Here is an 18741-nt window from a genome sequence, read left to right on the forward strand (position 1 = left end):
CAACAGGTCTTCGAACACCTCCGAACTGGTCTCCAAAGTGCCCCCATTTTCGGACACTTCGACGAGTCAGCCGACATTGAACTGCGCACAGACGCCAGCAACCTCGGCCTCGGTGCTGTCTTTTTGCAGTGGCAGGATTGTCTCCAACGCGTAATCGCATACGCAAGCCGCACCTTGGCACAATCCGAGGTGAACTATTCCACCATGGAAAAAGAATTGTTGTCAGTTGTGTGGGAAGTAACCAAATTTCGCCTGTATTTATATGGCCATCCTTAGAGACTCGTCAGTGATCACCTTTAGCTGTGTTGGCAGGCGACCCTCAAATATCCCTCGCGAAAGCTTGCACCCTGGAGCCTTCTACTTCAAAAATCTGATGTCACCACCGTCTTTAGCTTCAGTTGGAAGCAGAGTGATGCTGACTTTATGTCTTATGCTCCTATCGAGGACAACCGAGCTGATCCCGGCGTGCATTTGGTTTTTCTTGTCGCCATCTCTACGTCCAATCTCACTCAACACCAAACCCTCATTGAGTGTCTTGAAGGAAGCGCTCAGTCTCCCCCACGAATCCTCTCCCGCGGACTGTCGTCGATCTGTGTACGCGACAGCGTACTGTATAAGAAAAACTGCAGCCTGACAGAAGCTGTCTACCTGCTCATCCTACCAGCGGCCTTTGGTGACGAAATTCTGCAGTAGTGCATGATGACCCATCTTCTGGTCACCTGGGTTTTTGCCATACTTTCGCATGGATACAGTGCAATTACTACTAGTCCAGGGTTAATACAATTGCCAAGTGTTGCGTCAGAACTTGCCGCGAGCGCCAACATGGGAATACTCCGCTGACTAAGCAATCCGGTCTACAGCAGCCTATTGATCCGCCACAAGTCCCCTTCCATCAAGTCGGCATGAACTTACTCGACCCATTTCCTGAGTCCTCGGTGGGTAACCGCTATATTTGTGGCCGCTACCGATAACCTCATCCAGTACTGTGAGACTAAAGCTCTTCACCGTGGTACCGCTGACGAAATTGCGAACGTTTTCATTTAAGACACTGGGCTTCGTCACGGTGCGTCCGCTATCGTTCTGGAAGGGGTGCGGCGTTCCGATCGGCCCTTGCGCAGGAGGTTATGCGCTTTAGCTGCAAAAGTCACCACAAAACAACAGCTTACCACTCTCAAACTAAGGGATTCACCGAACGACTCATAAACACGAATGCTGACATAATTTTCATGTATGTCGACACAGACCAGTGTAACTGGGAGGCCATATTCCCTTACGTTGCATTCGCATATGATACTCTGATGAAAGAAACGAAGCGCTTCAATCCATTTCCTTTAGTGCATGGTCGCGAAGCCACAACCATGCTGGACACAATGCTGCTTCCAACTAATACTACCTCCCCTGCTATGCGTACTGCCCTAGTCATTAGTCGCGCCGAGGCCGCCCACAAACGAATCCGGCATCAGCAAGCCCACGACGCTCGCCGTTATGACATCTGCCATAGAGATATGCATTACCAGCCCTGCGAACAAGTATGGGTTTGAAGCCCAATCCGCACGCCAGGGCACTGCGAGAAGCTTTTCTGCGGTATTTTGGCCCCTACAAGGTGTTCCTCCACGTCAGTGAGGTGAACTACGAAGTCCTCCCCAAGGAACAGCTCCCTCCTCTACACGGCCGACCTCGGAAGTTGCCCAGGTCCCCAGATGAAGCCGTACCACAACCGCTAGCGCCTTAGGCGTGTCTACACCTGACGCCAGACATATCCGACTTCCCTTCTATTCCTCCTTTCATTGTTGCAGCACCGAGACGGTACTCTTTAGAAAGGGGGATTACTGCCACTATACTGAACCATCCAGTGGTGCCGTATCGCGGCCGAGCTGTATTACGTGGTACTTCGCAAGCATTATGCATTTTAGGGGCTAGATGTTTGCCGTCTTTCTCTCTCGAGCTCCCGGCTGTCTTGTACATCCCAGCTCGTCCATGTAAGCCTGTCCTGTGTACGCCAACCATTTGCAATTGACAAAATAATCAGTACGATATCAATATTCTTTATGTAATAGATTTGGAAGAACTTCAACTCCAGGATGTGTTCCGCCTCCCTACCCACTTTTCACATAGAGCGCTCAACTAACTTACATAGAGTGCGATTTCTAGACGGAGTGGTTTTTGAAAAACGTTCCTGTACTGCATTTTCAACTTTACTATCTGAAGAAATGACGTAGCCTATGTCCACATGAGGTGTTACCGTCTTAAGCTGCTTAATCCACTGTTCAGTTTCCACTATCCGTACATTTTTTTTGCGTTGGGAATCACAGTAAGCCTCCTCTCACACGGTCACTGCTCCTTATATCCTTAACTTTTACCGGCTATTAAGGGCTATTAACATTAAGGGGGTATGGTAGGGTGCATGAGCCATCTTGGTCTTAGCTTTATATCTCAATAACTGCGTTATATAGTAGCGTGAAATTATGCGCGCGCAATAGAAATAGCATTGGCCTTCATTGGTGTAATTTTTTCACTGCAGCCTTTCTTTTTTGGAGTTGAGAACCAAATTTTAAGCTATGATGGAAAAATAAAATGTACCTTTTCTCAAAAACAGTAAACAGCATGACCGTGAAATTTTGCACAATAAGCACAGTAAGCGTATAACAGTGGGTTTAACTAAAACTTTTGAAAAATGCTTTCCCGAATTCACGTCACAAGAAAAAACCATTGCCATCACATGTCTCGTAGCGTAGAGGGTCTTTGAAATAATCTTTTTTTTAATTATAACTGAGCGATATATTTTCAAACATTTAGATTCAGATTACTAGCAAAAAACGTGAGTATAATCTGGGAAGATTTCATCGTAATAGGCTGTATAATATACCAGAAAAGATATATCATGTTCCGAAAATTTTGAAAAAAGTGATTTTGAGAAAAACGCATTTTCATGTTTGAACCTGCCCTGCAACAGATTAAAATGCACCAGCAAAGTACACACACTTCCTAGCTTTATTGGTGTCTTCCCCAAAGCCTTTCTTCATGTTTCTCTTTTTTCTGCGAAGCGCCTTGCTTTCCGATGACTTTCGGATCTTGCTTTCCGATGAGTTTCAACACGCTCATTGTCAAGCCGGTTCGGACCGACTGTACAGAATACACCTGGCCAAGTTTTTCCAACACAGCGATTTGTGCTTGATTGCCGTCACTGTAGTACGCCACGCCATCGGAAGTGGCAAGTTTCAACGTTTCAGTGCCAACAAATGTTGTTTTCGCACAGCGGTGCCAAATCAGCTGATTCATTGAATCGTTGGTGTTTTGTGTCCTGCCGTGGAGACACTTGCTCAGAAGGCCTGGTGATGATAAAGCCTGGAACACTGGCTTGACTGGTTCCAGAACAACAGTTGGCAGGCTGTTTTTATGGCAATATGCCTCAGTATTACCTTCACTGAGGGCACGGTTGTACCCACACCACGATGACGTTCATTTGGTGCACAGTCCATGGTTGTTCTCTTCGTCAGTGCATAACTTATGAAATAGATTGCTCACACGGCCTTCCGCGTGCTTTCTAAGCTATCAGTGTTCTCACGAATGGCCTTGCTGTAGTAAAATTGGAGGGCGTCAATCTACTTTTCTGTGAGATGGCCTCTCCCAGATAGTGGAAGTCTATCTGACAGCTTGTTACCTTCCAACTAGTCTTCAGCTTTCTAATCCTGGTTCCCATACGCTTTTGCACATGACCGACGCACTCGTCTTTTTCAATGTCTTTGCTATATGGTTTTGCTTCTTTCACAGCAAAGTATGCCTTGCTGTCCCCGTCACCAATGTATTTGCTGTACATCACTCCATGTTTTTCAACAGACCGCGCAAAAACCTCCACAGCACCCGCAGCTTCCGTACCTCCAGACGGTCCAATATGTGTTGCTTTGCACTCTACTTGGCTGCTGTCAGTATGGATATTTCGCCAACACAGTGAGCAGAACATAGCCTCCACTTCGAAGTCTAGCACCTTGCCTGTGTCAGCTGAAATGAGTGTGACGACACCGTGCAGGGATGAATGCCCTCTCTTCATCCAGGTTCCATCCACAGTAGCAGAAATTTCTTGTGGTTGGGAACTGCCATGCATGTCAGTCTTCACCTCGTCAACAGCCCGGGTGATGCTTCGTGAAGCAACTCTCGCTGTTGCATGAAGTAGGCGCGTAGTGTACGACGCAAATTTCGTAGGTGGCGGAGGCATGTTCATAACAGCGCATATCACACGGCCAGCCAGCAGTCCTTTTCCATATGTCGGTAGAGCAAAAACAAACCGTTCAGTTACCTCAAGCCTCTTTGTGATCGCTTAGATGTCTTGAACGAGCTGGTCGCACCGCATTCAAGGCAACAGGCATTCATGGTGCACGCCAGTCCACTTCTCTCATCAACTTGTTCGTTTAGCTGAACCTCACCTTTCCCGCATTTCTTACATAATGCCGACTCCCGTAGAAAGTCTCGAAGGATCTCAATGTTGGCGAAGCGAAATCCTGAAGCGGTAGCCTCTTCCACGCTGAATGTGTCACATGGCGCACTCACCCCTATTTTTGAAAAACTAGCACTTCGACGCGCCGGCTCTTCGTTCGTTTCTTTCCCTTTAAATTGGTTGCCGCGAAACTTCCTCTTCCTCGTCCACTTCCCAGTCGTTCTAGCCATAATGATGCACTATTCCCGGCAATAAAACGTCAAATAACGCGCGCGGAAGGTGCCCACAAGAAACAACAACCAGTAGGCTTCGGTTCGCTATAAAAGCATCCCTGGTGAACAGATTTGCATCCGCAACTCATAAACAATTCTAAAAAGAGAACATACTTAACAGATCTAACCATATTTGTTATAAAAATTACGTAAACACTGAAAAAAATGGCGGAACACAACATAAAAAGAAACCCTCGCGTCTGTCGTTTTTAAATACCAGGAGGTTCGATTTTTGGCGCTATATTTAAATGGCTTAGAGCGCTCCTACACGCTCGCCGCTGCACTGGTTTGCTCCCCACAGTGTGTATTATTTTTTATTGATGAAATCAAGGAATCAATTTTTTCGTCTATTTACCCTATTATACCCCCGTAACCTGCTTGAATATTGTTTTATTTCCAACGTGCCTCACTAGTATTCAATTGTTTCATAGATACGCACTTTAGGAAAAATTCTTTTGGCAGCGGTTTTCATTCAAAATCTTACGTAATGATAATTATGACTATGATCTTGATAACAAAATTGAAAGACTGCGAAATAACGAGGTCATCAGTAGTCATCACTTTTTTTCTTGAGATTACTTTCGGATCCGAGTTATCCTTACTAGGCCCAATCTGCGTTTGTTTCGGCAGTTTTTTTTTTGTCGGTGTCCCGTCTTGTTTGCCTTGCATTACAAGAAGATGAGCCACCAAATAACAGTATGTTATGCTGTTGAACATTGTTGTTACTAGTGTTCTCGCCTGGGCTCAGAGGCTTATGTGGACAGGCTGGCTCTGGAACCCTTAGTGGAAGACCGTCTTTAGTCTTTTCATCTGAGAGTCGTTAGTGCTCTTCTCCCACTTTTTTTTCTGCTTGGTGCTCTAGCTTGTCTCAGCACTTTGTCAATTTTTATACCAATAATTTTCCAGGGCTCCCTATTCTTCTTTATCACCTCATTGCATAAAGCTAACACGACAAGCTCAATACAAGCTTAGGTTTATATATGAGGCTACTTGTGCATTCAAGGAACGTTTTTTGGCGGCTGGCCCACAGTGCTCATCTTTCGGTGTTTATTCATGAATTTACTCTGCTACGAGGCGCCACACACACAAATAAGTGCGCCAATCGTTGCTAATCGCTCAATGTTTTTTGAGCGCGAAGCTTCAACAGCGCGTACAAAATAATTTATTTTGGAATCACGCGGCGGCGTTCATAAAAATTATGGAAATTTTCAAGGAAGTGTAATTTTAATATCCTGCCTCGAAACTAGATCAATAACACAAACATTGTTTAGTTTTTGTAAACAGCTTCCTTTCTCACGTGCCAGCGCATTTAGGAATACAACGATTCGGAATCATAGAGGTGAAGCAAAACCAGCTGAATGTGTCACATGGCGCACTCACCTCTATTTTTGAAACACAAGCACTTAGACGCGCCGCAACGCGCCGTTCTTTGCGAAGAACGACGTCTGCGCAATAATGGTACCACAAATCATTATTTTAAAGAAGTCGTGAAGCTGTTCACGCCCGCTACAATAAATCGTCCTACTGAACTATAGGTACCGATATACGGGAACCAATGCTTTTTTTTCTTTGTGTGGGAATAACTCATGATCACACTCAAAGGCCTGTTTTTATGCTAACAGCAGAAGAAAGTATTTGTTCACAGCAGGTAAAAAAAAATTAAGAATATTATGCGAGTGCGACTGGAACCCACGATCTATTTATATTTTCTGCTGTTCTCTACCTCACTGAGCTATTGCGCTGGCTGTGGTGCCTCTAAGTTTCGAGTGACTTTATGTGGCGTGTAACCTAACGTTGAGAGCGTTCACCAGATACACACTCATCCACATGCCGGCCGTGGAACGTTCTTAATACCACAAGAGCCACGTGGAACCTGTCAAAATGTGAGGGTTGCAACTACGTAAAAATATTTCAGTTCCTCCTATGGCATCAATAATGTTGGAACGAAAGTCCTGGTTTTGCTATTGAGCAGACTTAGGTGTAAAATGAGACTGTCGTGATTACATAGCTTACAGTTGTTTGCAACGCTATTTTTACTTCGCGACGCTCGTAATGCTGGCATTTAACCTTCAGCATGTGGGGGAGACAAAAAATAAATAAACGCGCCTTCAAAAGCATTTAGGCACGTGAAAAAGATATGACGATTCGCGACCTTTTAAAAACAGGAAATGCTTGTACTTTTCAAACCTCCTCAAATGTTCTCACCTTGATGAAAGCTGACTTTATGTTCAACTCGAAAATGTCCTTCTTACACTTGAAGAAGGCGTCTGTCACTCTCTATTGTTACTGCTGCCTCCCATAGATCTGAAAAATTTAGTGTTTGCTAAGCAATGACATTTCCGTCATTTTTCGCACCATTTTTCGCACCAATTATAAAAAACGAAAATCTCATTGGTTAAGCCTTTACGTTGAGACAAAATACTAACGAAAAAATATTTTAAAAAATTTACACTTGTTGCGTAAATCATGACATTCGGCCAGGTGGGGTAAAAATTGTGCGTTCATTGTTTTATACCTCGGCCGCTTTCCGCCTTTCTTATCATCTTACTTTATAGGACCCTCCTAGATTAGCCCACTGTGATAGTGCTGCCATGATTTAGTTTTAGGCCGCCGCGGTGGCTCAGTGGTTATTGCGTTTCGCTCCTCACGCGGAAAACGTGGGTGTGATCCCGGCCGTGGCGGTCGCATTTTTGATGGAGAAAAAATGCTGGAGGCCCATGCACTGTGCGATATTAATGCATGTTAAAGAACTCCAGAACGTCAAGATTATTCCGGACCACTCCACTATGGCCTCCCTCAAAGCCTGAATTGCTTTGGGACGTTAAAGCACAAAAATCAAACCCAAACCAAGCCTTCCATCTTATCTGCTGAAAAACCCTTACTTTTTGTTAGTTGGGCAGAACGAAGACGCTGATGCCTCTTGTCGCGTTCTGATAATAAGCAAGAAACCGTGAGTTTTAATGTACGGGTGGGGGCGTCCGCACATAGAAGAAAAGTTAGATAAAGAGGAGGAGGGAAATACAGGGATGTCAACCAGAAAGGGGTTCCGGTTGGCTACCCTGCACTGGGGAAGAGGGATTAGGGGGCTAAAAGGAGGAAGAGAGAAGGGGGAAAAGGCATAACACACACACACACACGCAAAACGCTGTCACAATTTGTCACTCAATCCAGTCGCTCTCAAGTAGGCAAAGAGTGTCTTGTATGCCTTGAGGGCAGTCGACTGCTGTGGCCACGGACCGAGGATCTTTTGCTCTGTTAATGGGCGAGGATCGAGGCGGTCCAGGGCACAACACAGTGTATGTCTTGCACTCGCAAATGGAGGGCACTCACAGACAAGGTGATCGATGGTCTCCTCACAACCGCAGCTTTACAGGCAGGACTGTCGGCCATCCCCATCCGGAAAGCATAGTGGCTGGTAAAAGCAACACCGATCCATAAACGGCATAACAATGTTCCGTCGCGACGTGCTAAGTTACGTGGAAGATGAAGGCGCAGTCCAGGGTCCAGTGCCTTGAGGCGGAGGTTGCAAAACTCTCCCGTGTTCCACGCTATAAATGTGAGCTCCAGCGCCAAAGGGCGAAGCCCGCACGCTGCGTCAGGTCTTGATATTGGGATCCTCACTGAAAGTCCGTCGTTGTGAGCCGAACGCGCAGCCGCATCGGCCTGGTGATTACCGTTAATACCACAGTGTCCTGGCAGCCATTGAAAAATGATGTCATGACCTTTGGAAATGGTGCCGTGGTACAGTAGACGGATCTCAGCAACAAGTTGTTCCTGCGACCTGCGGCGTAGCGCAGCTTGCAGGGATTGAAGGGCTGCTTTAAAGTCGGTGAAAACAGTCCAGTCATGTGGAGGTTCTTGACTGCTGAACTATACCGCAGCCCGTAAGGCTGCGAGTTCCGCACCAGTTGAAGATGTTGGATAGGTCGTCTCCACTTTCATGAAGGTGGATCTGGCCGGTATCAAAATCGACCCCGCAGAACTGGTCGAGTGAACTGATCCATATGTGTAAACATGTATGCGGTGACTGTGGTAAGAATGCAAGTGATTCAATGTCAGTTGTTTGTGAGCGGGTAGTGATACACCAGCTTTCTTTGTAATTCCAGGAATATAGAGGTTAACCCGATGTTCATGAAGACTCCATAAGGGTGAGCACGGTCTTGACGCAGGGGTGAACTCCGATGGAAGATATGCGCGATGAGCTTCAATGACTTTGGCGAATGCGGCCTAATTATTGGGAGTGTTGCGAGGGGATGACAGGGAACCCGTGTGAGGTGCTGAATATGTGTTCTCATGGTGTCAACAGCAATGTATGTTGTAACAGTATGTTCCCGGGCAACAAGAACAGTTGCTGCTGTCGATACACATTTAGGCAGTCCAAGGCAGATACAGAGAGCTTGCGCTTGCACACTTTGAAGAGTCTTGATATTTGTCTTTCTAATGAAACTTAATATCGGAAGACTGTACCGCATGTAGCCCAGAAATAGGGAGCGGTACAGTGTCAGCATAGAGCGCACTGATGCGCCCCAGGTCTTTCCCCCGAGGAAGGAGAGGACGTGGACAATCGCAGTTAGTCTCTTTCTCATGTCGTAGACATATGGACTCCACGAGAGGTTCTTGTCGATGACAACACCAAGGAATCTGTGGCTTCTCTTATAGGGAATGGCTTCACCATTAATGCGAACGGTGTAGCGTGACATTATTTTGCGTGTGAACACCACAAGTGAACACTTTTCGTTCGAAATGTTGAGCCCCTGCAATCGAAGATAAGATGTCAATATCGATGCCGCCTTTTGAAGTCTTGCACGAACTTGAGGATGGGTCACCCCTGATGCCCAAATACGGATATCATCGGCATATACAGACATCTGAGCAGATTGAGGCAATACGTCTAACAGGCCGATGAGAGGAAGGTTGAAGAGAACTGGCCTCAGCACTCCACCCTGAGGGACTCCGCGCGAAGAAGGTAAACGAATGAAGAATACACTAACTGGCCCTACCAGCTTCTATCTTGGTTCCATCACCCGCTCGGTTGAGACAGGTCGAGGACGCCGGCACTGCTTCCCTCCGCTTCGAGATTCTATCCTCAGACATTTCCTTTCTCCCGGATGGCGCGAGAGTAGAGTGCGCTGGCGAAATTGTGATTTTTTTCGCGGAGTGGAGCCATCTCCAGAAAGAGGAACTCGTCGGAAATCGCTGAAAGCGAAGCATATACGTGTGTCGCTCTAAAGGCAATCCTGTCCCGTTGAGTCGCACTCGCTCACCGATGTAACCGGATGTCCCCTGTCATGTATTTGGGCTGCTTGTTTCTTAATCTTGCAAATTTCATGGCGGCAAACAGGTTGAACATTTGTTGAATGTATATGCAACGTCACCTACTTATCAAAACGTGCGGTTCTCGGGGTATTCCAGCCTACTGCAAAGTTTTGTTTACGGACAACCTCCCACCAGAGTGATTTTCAAGTTCGAACATTGAATCTCTCAGTTAACAAGATCTCGAATGTCACCGGGAACTTACACTCACAGAGTAAAAAAAAAAGTATAACACACATTGTCCCCAAATAATTAATATTTTTTGCTGTCCTCCTGTTAAGATAAATTTTTCCTGTTGCAAAGTTGTTATCGCGACATAACTGGCTTTGTCGTTAGAAAAGATGACTGCAAAATTCTACTGAACAATCTGTCGTCAGAAAATGTGTTGTGACAACACAGAAAAAAATTGCTGTTTTTTAATAGCGTATTCGACAAAAGGCAGCTTTAACCTCTGATGGGTTCTTTCTATCTGCGGACAATTGTATTCGGAGCCTTGCACAATATAGTGTCACTCTCATCAACCTATGCGCGCTTGTAAAGCTTCTCCAGGGCAGGCGCCATCGAGTCGCAGATGGCTTAACAAACAACACGCCCTTTAGAATCAGAGCCGTATATAATAAATCCGCAATCTTTCGCTCACTAACCCTGCGACTACGGAAAATCGAGAGTCCCTGTTGTGAAGGCAAAAGCGGAAACCAGTGTAATTTTTACAAGAAAAATGCTGCATCTACTGCAAACGCATTTAGCGTCTACATCGGAAATGTCGCTATGCCTTTTTATGTTTGTACTGTAGCATCAATTTTCGTCACTGATGCCTGACTTAGCTGTTGGATACTTGATATAACCTCGCCAGTTTCTGCTCTTTGCTTCATAGTCCGTTCTGTGCAACCTCTCGAGCCATTAAGTATGTGCGTTGCGTTTAAGTTTCTTAGTTTGCTACTAACGCTCATGTCATACAGGGCTCTTTGACGTTGTGAATTCTTGTAGTAAGACAACGCGGTTAACAATATCGGCTCAGCAGAAAATCAGTGTTTGGTACGAAAGTATACTTCACTAGCAATCCTGAATAAGCTGGTGAGTCTCTGAAGCCTCAAACTTGGACCCTTTGATGTTTGAGATGGAATGATTTGGATTGGATGTGGCTAGCGGAAGGTCACGTGTTACGAAAGTTTAAATAAACCTGAGATGCAAAAACTTGGATACGGTGTTGCAAGGGGAAGGTCACGCGGTACAACAGTCTGAAATAAATTGTCATGTATGACAATGCAAAGCAACACCTAGTCAAGAATCAAGCGAAATGAACAACTTAAGGTAATCTTTACGCAACAGTCAAGCTGATTGATTCGAATCTAATTGCTTTAGCACGTGATGCTCGCTTTCATGGCGTTAAAATGCTGTCAATTCTTTTGCTTTGTTCGAGCTCGTACTAGACCATGCTGCACTCGTCTAGTACTTTCTAGTCGCAGTGCATACCCGCTTTTGCTCGCACTATCCCACATTGTTTCCCCTTTCGAACGAACGATGGTTGCGTTCGCTTCTGTCTTGATTTTCGGCCCGCGAAGACGAACACACGTTACGTGGAAAGTGGGATACTCGTAACTGTGTAAACGCAGCCAAATACTTAGCATCTTTGGTTTTACGGTGTGGATACCAGCTGGTTCAAATCGCCGGGGATTAAAGCGCACTGATTGTCGTTTTAACGCCGGGAAGATAGTATGAAATTTATGTAGTGCCATGATTGCAAAAACGTGTGTGCAACATTACAGCGCATATTACACGTAGTGTACACCGATTGTAGCGAAAAACTTACATTTCCTACCTCGATGACACCGCTTTCATGCTTCAAGAAATTGACCGATGTTACCTTCCTCCTAAACACTGCGTTGTAATGGTTCGCCGACATTGGTATTAAAAAAATGTCTAATTGTGCCTGTGCCACACGGATTTTAATTTTTTGAACTCTTTATCTCAGTGAATTCCGTTCTTCCTAGCCCTTCAAATACCACGGCGTGAAAACTCCAGTAAAATCACTATGCGTTGCAACACTGAAGTTTTATACCAATTTGATCATTTTCTCGTCCTTTCGACCGGCACAGTGTTTCAATAGCTGCATCCTTTATACAACTGCTGTGCGGATGCAGTTCATAATGTTTGAAAGCAATGTGAAACACTGCGCGGAAATCTGAATAAGCGCTTATACTAAGCTATACCTTTACTACAGTGCTCCTAGTGACAAGCACGCAGTCGCTGGTGTTCCGGGACGGGTGCAGTTTTCACATAACATAAAGTCTCCTTTAATGAAAACGATGTGGAGCAGGCCAGCTAGTTTAAAATACGAGAGTAACTGCTCTGTAAACACCAAACAAGTATTTATCTATTGCCTCGACGCTTGAGAAATAAATTTAAGTACTGCACATCATTCGTTCTGCTGGTAGTCTTGAATAAGGAAGCCCTGAGACCGACTTGCATGCTCTTTTGGGAGCATCTAAGCATTTCGTAACCGTCTTACTTCCAGATCTTGGCGGAAGTTTTCCTACGCAGAGCCTCCGTGTGCTAGCGTCCCGCTCTGTCAGTTAAAAAAAAAAAACATCCACAAGATTACTTCCCCATCCTATTATTACTCTTTTATACTGAAACGCTGGTGTATCCGAAATACACGTCGACAAGTCCGCATTACCGGTTGTTTTGAGGTTGTATGTATACTTTGGTCCACAAATACGTGCACTCCTATACTGACTGTCTACACTGCAGACCTTTTTTTTTTTCCAATTTCTTGATCATTGCCCCCCAATTCTCTGCCCTTGTCCAGGGATAAGCCGGCACAACCAATTTTAATGGCCGACCATCTTCGATTCGAGAAACAGAAACCATGCCGCCATTTCGTCCCCTAACGTTGTACTCACATCGTTCCGCCTTTATTCATAATAGAGGATCGTGACGTCATCATTGGCACGCGGCAGGTTCTTGTTTCAACAATGCTGTTGCAGAGGGCGCTACAATTTTCAATGCAAGATGTGGTGTTTTCTAGTTGCTGCCATGTCGCTCCTATGTAGCTAAACTGTTTAACATGAACTAATTAACCAATTTTAGAGGCCGGCCATCTTGCATTCGAGAAACCGAAACTGCCGCCATTTCGTTCTCTAGCTTTATACTCACATAGTCTGCGCAACAAGGTCTGGGCACCTTATTGTAATAGGCCACAAACTCCTGTGTAGCTAAACTAATAACCATAAACTAATTAACCAGTTTTATTCACTGGTCTTCTGGGATTTGAGAAACCAAAACTATGCCGCCATTTCCTCTCCTAACGTGATACTCACATGGTTCCGCCTCTACTCATAATATTGGACCGTGACACCATCATTGGCTCGTAGCAGGTGGTTGTTTCTAGAATGCTATTGCAGAGGGCGCTACAATTCTCAATGCAAGATGTGCTGTTTTCTAGTTGCTGCCACAGATGGCTCTGTGATCTCAGGGTGGTAGCAGACCCCACGAAGTCACGAGACGTGATAAGTAAGCGTTAACGCTCTTAAAAATCCGCGTGTTAGCGCAATTTCCTTACGAGGTCTGTAGGGGTGCCTGATTTTGGTCACTAGAACCGATAACGCAATGCCTAACCAGAACAAGATCTGGGCACATACGTGTAGTAATTTAATTGGCCATAACCTCCTATGTATCTAAACGATTAACCTTCGGCGTCAAACGGGGAGGTTTAATTTGGTTTCTTGAAATATCAACAATTAATTGCTATGAAAGCGCTTAAATCTAATTTGAGCTTGAAACGTTTTGCTGGTATTTCTCAAGGCAATATTTCAATCAGACCATTAATCTTAACTTACTCATCTTGTACTTGCATGAAACCATTCCGTTTCCCTTCAGTGCTAGCAGAGAAACACTGAACATGAGATCTGCGATATCCAACAGATTCATCCTAAAAACGGGGCCACTCGAAGGCTCAGAGAGTGTTTGAGAGCAACGATGGGGACGTGGTGGAAAACTTTATTCACTAACGTCAAAGTTGCACTCAGGCGCGATTTTGCCCTGCTTACACAACTCGCGCTCTGCGTTTGCCGCGCCGTCTGTTCACGATGGCTTTCTAATGGGACAGCAGGCAGGCGAGTTTCACTGCGCATGCTTTTTCATGCAGAGTGCGAGACTCCGTGGTCATTATTCACCACTCAGAAAGTGACCCAACATCATTTTTTGGGCAGTGGCCTCTCCTAGTTTATTCAGCACATTTTAACGAAGTTGAAGCTTTCGAGAGAAAATGTCATTTACGAGGTAAATGGTTTCTTCTAAAGCGGTACTCTTTGCTTATATTTTTCTTTCCTCCTGCCCCTGCGCGATCTCTTCCTTTCACCTTGGGACAAAATGTGGCCTGTACGACTCATTTATCTGAGCTCTCCGCTGTTAAACACAATGACAAGACTGCTTTCAACGAGTGTCTTTACTTTTCAAGAGGAAATTTTAGCACCTGGTAAAAATATTTCGCTCTTTCTATCTCGTCATTGCAGCAATAGTAATACTTTAGTCACCCGCGAAATGGAGGGATGGCTTGGTCTTGCAGTAACAGCATTAGCTTTGTTTCTGAAAATGGCGTCACGAATTTTGAAATCAGATATTTCAGGTTCTTCAAACAGCCCTACGGAACAACGGCTCACAATTTAGTGGCAGATACCTCTTTATGCTGCATTATTTGGCTATCTATTACTTCCATTCTAGTGCACTATTTCAATATTACATTACGTCTAAATAAAAAAAAAATTCGGCACTGGTGCTGCCATTGCTAATGTTCTGGCACAGAGCTAGGTTGCGATGCTAGCGATAAAGGTAGCTTGTGCTCTTGAGATGTTCTCTCTTCACCTAAACAACTGGCAACTACTGTCATGTCACTCATTACATTCCTTGAGATAAAAGAGATATAATTAGTCAACAAATGTAGAGATAAGCACCATAATCCTGAACGAACCTAATATAGTGATGCTTCAATTAAGTAATTTCTAGTAATTATTCCAATAACTATAAGCTATTGCGACATTTTTGCGTGAAAGAAACATGACAACATGACTTTTTGACAAACTCTAATATATCAGCCTGAATATGCTCCCATTGTTGTTGCGAAGAATCTCAGGTGTGATTTGTGCTTCCGTTTTAATTTCGCCCAAGGTCCAAATTCTGCAAGCCTTGCACTCCTATCGGTTGCTTAATTTATTTTATCTATATAATGCTGCTAAACGAAATTGTCCTTAGCAGGAGAAATCACACTCATCGATAATATTTACGGCGCCGAAAAAAGCTCGAAATTCAATGAAAATTCAGTAAAAATTATCCAGTGCAATAAAGGGCGCAGTATAGAAGTACGCTTAGAGAAAACTTAGGTCCCTGTAAAGATTTGCATTTTCTCAAAAAGCTTTTCTTAGCGCTGATAAGATTGGAAACAGAAGAGCTGAGTCTTTAGATGCAAGACAAAGCAACACGCAGGTTAAGAGGACACGGACAAGAAGGCACGGGAACAGCGCTAACCACTCAGGAACTTATTACGCTACTGCCAATAAATAGACGACATAAAAGAAAATACAAAGAAGGCAATCATCATTTTGTCACTTTGGTCATGACTACTTATCGACATCTTCAAATGATTTTCCATTATTCTTAGTTATGGTGCGCTTACGCAGGTTGAGGTAATTTTAAGCATGATGGACGACTAGTATATCGCACGCATAAGCTGTCGTTTATAATTATTCAAAATTTACATCGCTGAATGAGTCGATACACTCATAGTCTGACGAGTGCCTCGCTCTCTTGCTGCCATACCTTTTTAACTGTTGCCAACGTGCTCCAGAACACGAATGTTGAGACACCGACCTCATTGTCCAACAAATGATCCTCCTCATGACAGAGGGAAATCGTAAATTGCTTTACTGTCGCTTGGTATGAATTTGTCTCTATACCTTATCTTATACGCCTGTCACACTAGCACATCTAATGTCATTCTGATCGATTGGCATTAGTACCTAATGTCATTAACCGGCTGCTACACGGGAATATTTAATGTCATTAGGTTCCAATGACATTCGCCATCTAATGAGTTTGGGGAACTCATTCGTATTCGATCTCGAACCGAATGTGTACTTTGGACACTTATGCGCAGCAGAAACAGGCGAAGCACAAAAATAGCATGCGCACTGCGAAAGTTAGAAACTGTATTTATTTAGTCATGCTAAAAAATGTTAATTTCGGTGCGAACCTCTTCACACTAGAAGCTGTCGTGGATAGCTGTTACTCTCGGTCGCAGCAGCAGCCAACGGCAACGGCCGAGCGTCAAGCAGGCCTTTTCCCGCGGCCATCGATCATTTTAGATTGCGTGCTTCTTGCTGGATGGCGTTGATTGCTCGTTTAGCTCGGAAGTACTTAAAGGTGTAACTGAGCACTTCACCTTTTGGAAGTCATTTCTACGCTCCGCGCGTCTCCGTGTGCCGACGTGTCAGCAATTTTGTTTTTTATAATTATCGGATTCGTGGTTGGCTTTGTACTTGGCTTGGCTTCTAATGGGTAAAGTGCTGCAGAATGGCCAGAAATAATATTTTACGCTTATAGTATTGCACAGAAATGTTCTCACTCGCATTTAAAACACTACACAGCAATTTCAAAACATATTTTATATGCTCTGATGTTTTTGAATGGTACTATTTTTTTTTCACTGATCGCCACTGCCATAATTTTCGAATGACATTATTTTTTATTACGTAGCACCGAAAGAGACCGAATGACATTCGATGCATCGAATGACATTCTACTGGAATGACATTAAATTTGCTAGTGTGATAGGGTTATTACAACGGGGGTATTTGGAAAACATTGTGGACTGTTTTTTAAAAGTTAGATAATTTTTGGGCGCGTTAAACATTAAGTTCCCAGCAGCCAGCCGGACTAATTTTTTTGACGCCCCATGGGGTCGATCGGCTGCTCCCTAACGTGCTCCCTAGCGAACGCTAAGGAGCACGTAAGCGAGAAACCAGATTCATGTAACCGTATCAGTTGGGCCTCGAAACTTTCCTGATGCTGGTGAGGATTCTTCAATTCCCCTGCAGCAAAAGGCCTTTTGTATATAATAGAAGGCCTTCTTTTTTGACCGCGGGTCATAACACCAGGTCATGTGGGCCTTTTCGATTAACAACGGTAGATAAACTGAAATATGTCGCCAACATGGAGACAGCAAAGAGCAGCAAAGTAGCGAGACACGTGCGGACTGTAAGTGTTCCACAATTTCGATGATATAAAGTTCCTAGAGAATATCATCGACGCCTCATGCGTGACATATGTGAGGTATACATCCTAAATAAAATATATTCATCCTGAGTAAGGCCACCATCACTGACGTTAACAAAAGTAAATTCACTAACTGGATACGTAATCACGACTCAAGTGGAAAGAATCATGATTCTGTGAATTTCCTGTTTTCATTATGGATGATGCTTCCTGTATTTGTTGAGAGCAAAACAACAAATTCTTCATTTGGTAGTCAGGGCTATTTCAGCGTCTTCTTTTATGTTTCTTGTTACCCTGCGCTTTGTTATGCTAAGAATCATGCACCAACTGGCCCAGCTAGTTTTCTTGATGTGTCTCTAAGCACATAACCGGAACCGGAAGCTGCTTTCTGGGAAAACAATTATCTGAATAAAGTTATTTGAGCAAAAATTTGTTGAATGCTAGAACTTTAAATATATTGAGGAGGTCCGTTTGTGACTATCTCGAGAATGTTCACCGATGTCATAATCATTATAGACACCAATCCGGCGATAAACAAGTCTCCACAGCACTGTTTTATGAAGGGAGCAATTGGAAGGCACCTGACGGTTTAATTTTACTTGCGCGTGTGCCCACCACGAGCTATTGAGCAAAACTTTCTCCACTTCTAAGATCATTGGTAACTAGTGACTTAACTAATATCTCTAACAACAGTATATAGTCCGCCCGTCCCGAAAAAGAATATGAAAATAAAAGACTAATTAAAAAATCAACCTCTTTTTTCCTAATAAAACCGCAACAAGATCTTTTTACTCCATAACTTTTATGTGTTCATTTTAAATAAAAAAATTTGTAAGACTGGCAAAGCATAATTGCGAGTCTGCTATATCAAGCTAAGTTTATGGGGAAGGCAAGCGCGAGCCACTTCCGTCCCGGCTATTTGAAAAACCTCCGCTGAAGCCGTCACTTCGTACACGATCCGTCGTGAACGTAACTGAAGGATGAATTGGCACTAGCGTATGTAGTAAAAGGCAATATCTAACCGCAAAGAGGTTCTGAAAACATAAACTGTCTCTCGCTCTCCCTCTATCCTTTTGAATATTTGACCCGCGCGGCTGCGGCAATAATAATATTAATAATTGGTTTTTAGGGGAAAAAATGGCGTAGTATCTGTCTCATATATCGTTGGACACTTGAACCCACGCAGTATTTCTGTGTGTCTAGTGAAGTCCGTCTGTCGCGCGTTACATCGAGCGCTGTCGCATGCTTTGCGGCGCCAGGCCACAAACACTTTGGCGTTGTGTTCCTTTGTGCGTTAGTGATGTAGGTGCTGCGACAACTACGGTGGTGTTTCGTTTTGTGCTCATGTCATTCGGAACGGCTATCAGAGTATCGAGGCCCCCACGGATACGACGGGAACTGCAACCAGCGCTCGGTTTCTCGAGAGCCACCGCTCATTTCCGCGCCGTGGATTGT

General features: G+C 44.3%; 1 pseudogene; it reads right to left on the bottom strand.

The window, feature by feature from the left end:
* Positions 1 to 2954: 2954 nt before the first annotated feature.
* On the bottom strand, positions 2955 to 4213 carry LOC144134042 (uncharacterized; annotated as a pseudogene).
* Positions 4214 to 18741: the final 14528 nt, after the last annotated feature.

The sequence above is a fragment of the Amblyomma americanum genome, chromosome 5 (genome assembly GCF_052857255.1).
Source record: "Amblyomma americanum isolate KBUSLIRL-KWMA chromosome 5, ASM5285725v1, whole genome shotgun sequence".
Taxonomy (NCBI): domain Eukaryota; kingdom Metazoa; phylum Arthropoda; class Arachnida; order Ixodida; family Ixodidae; genus Amblyomma; species Amblyomma americanum.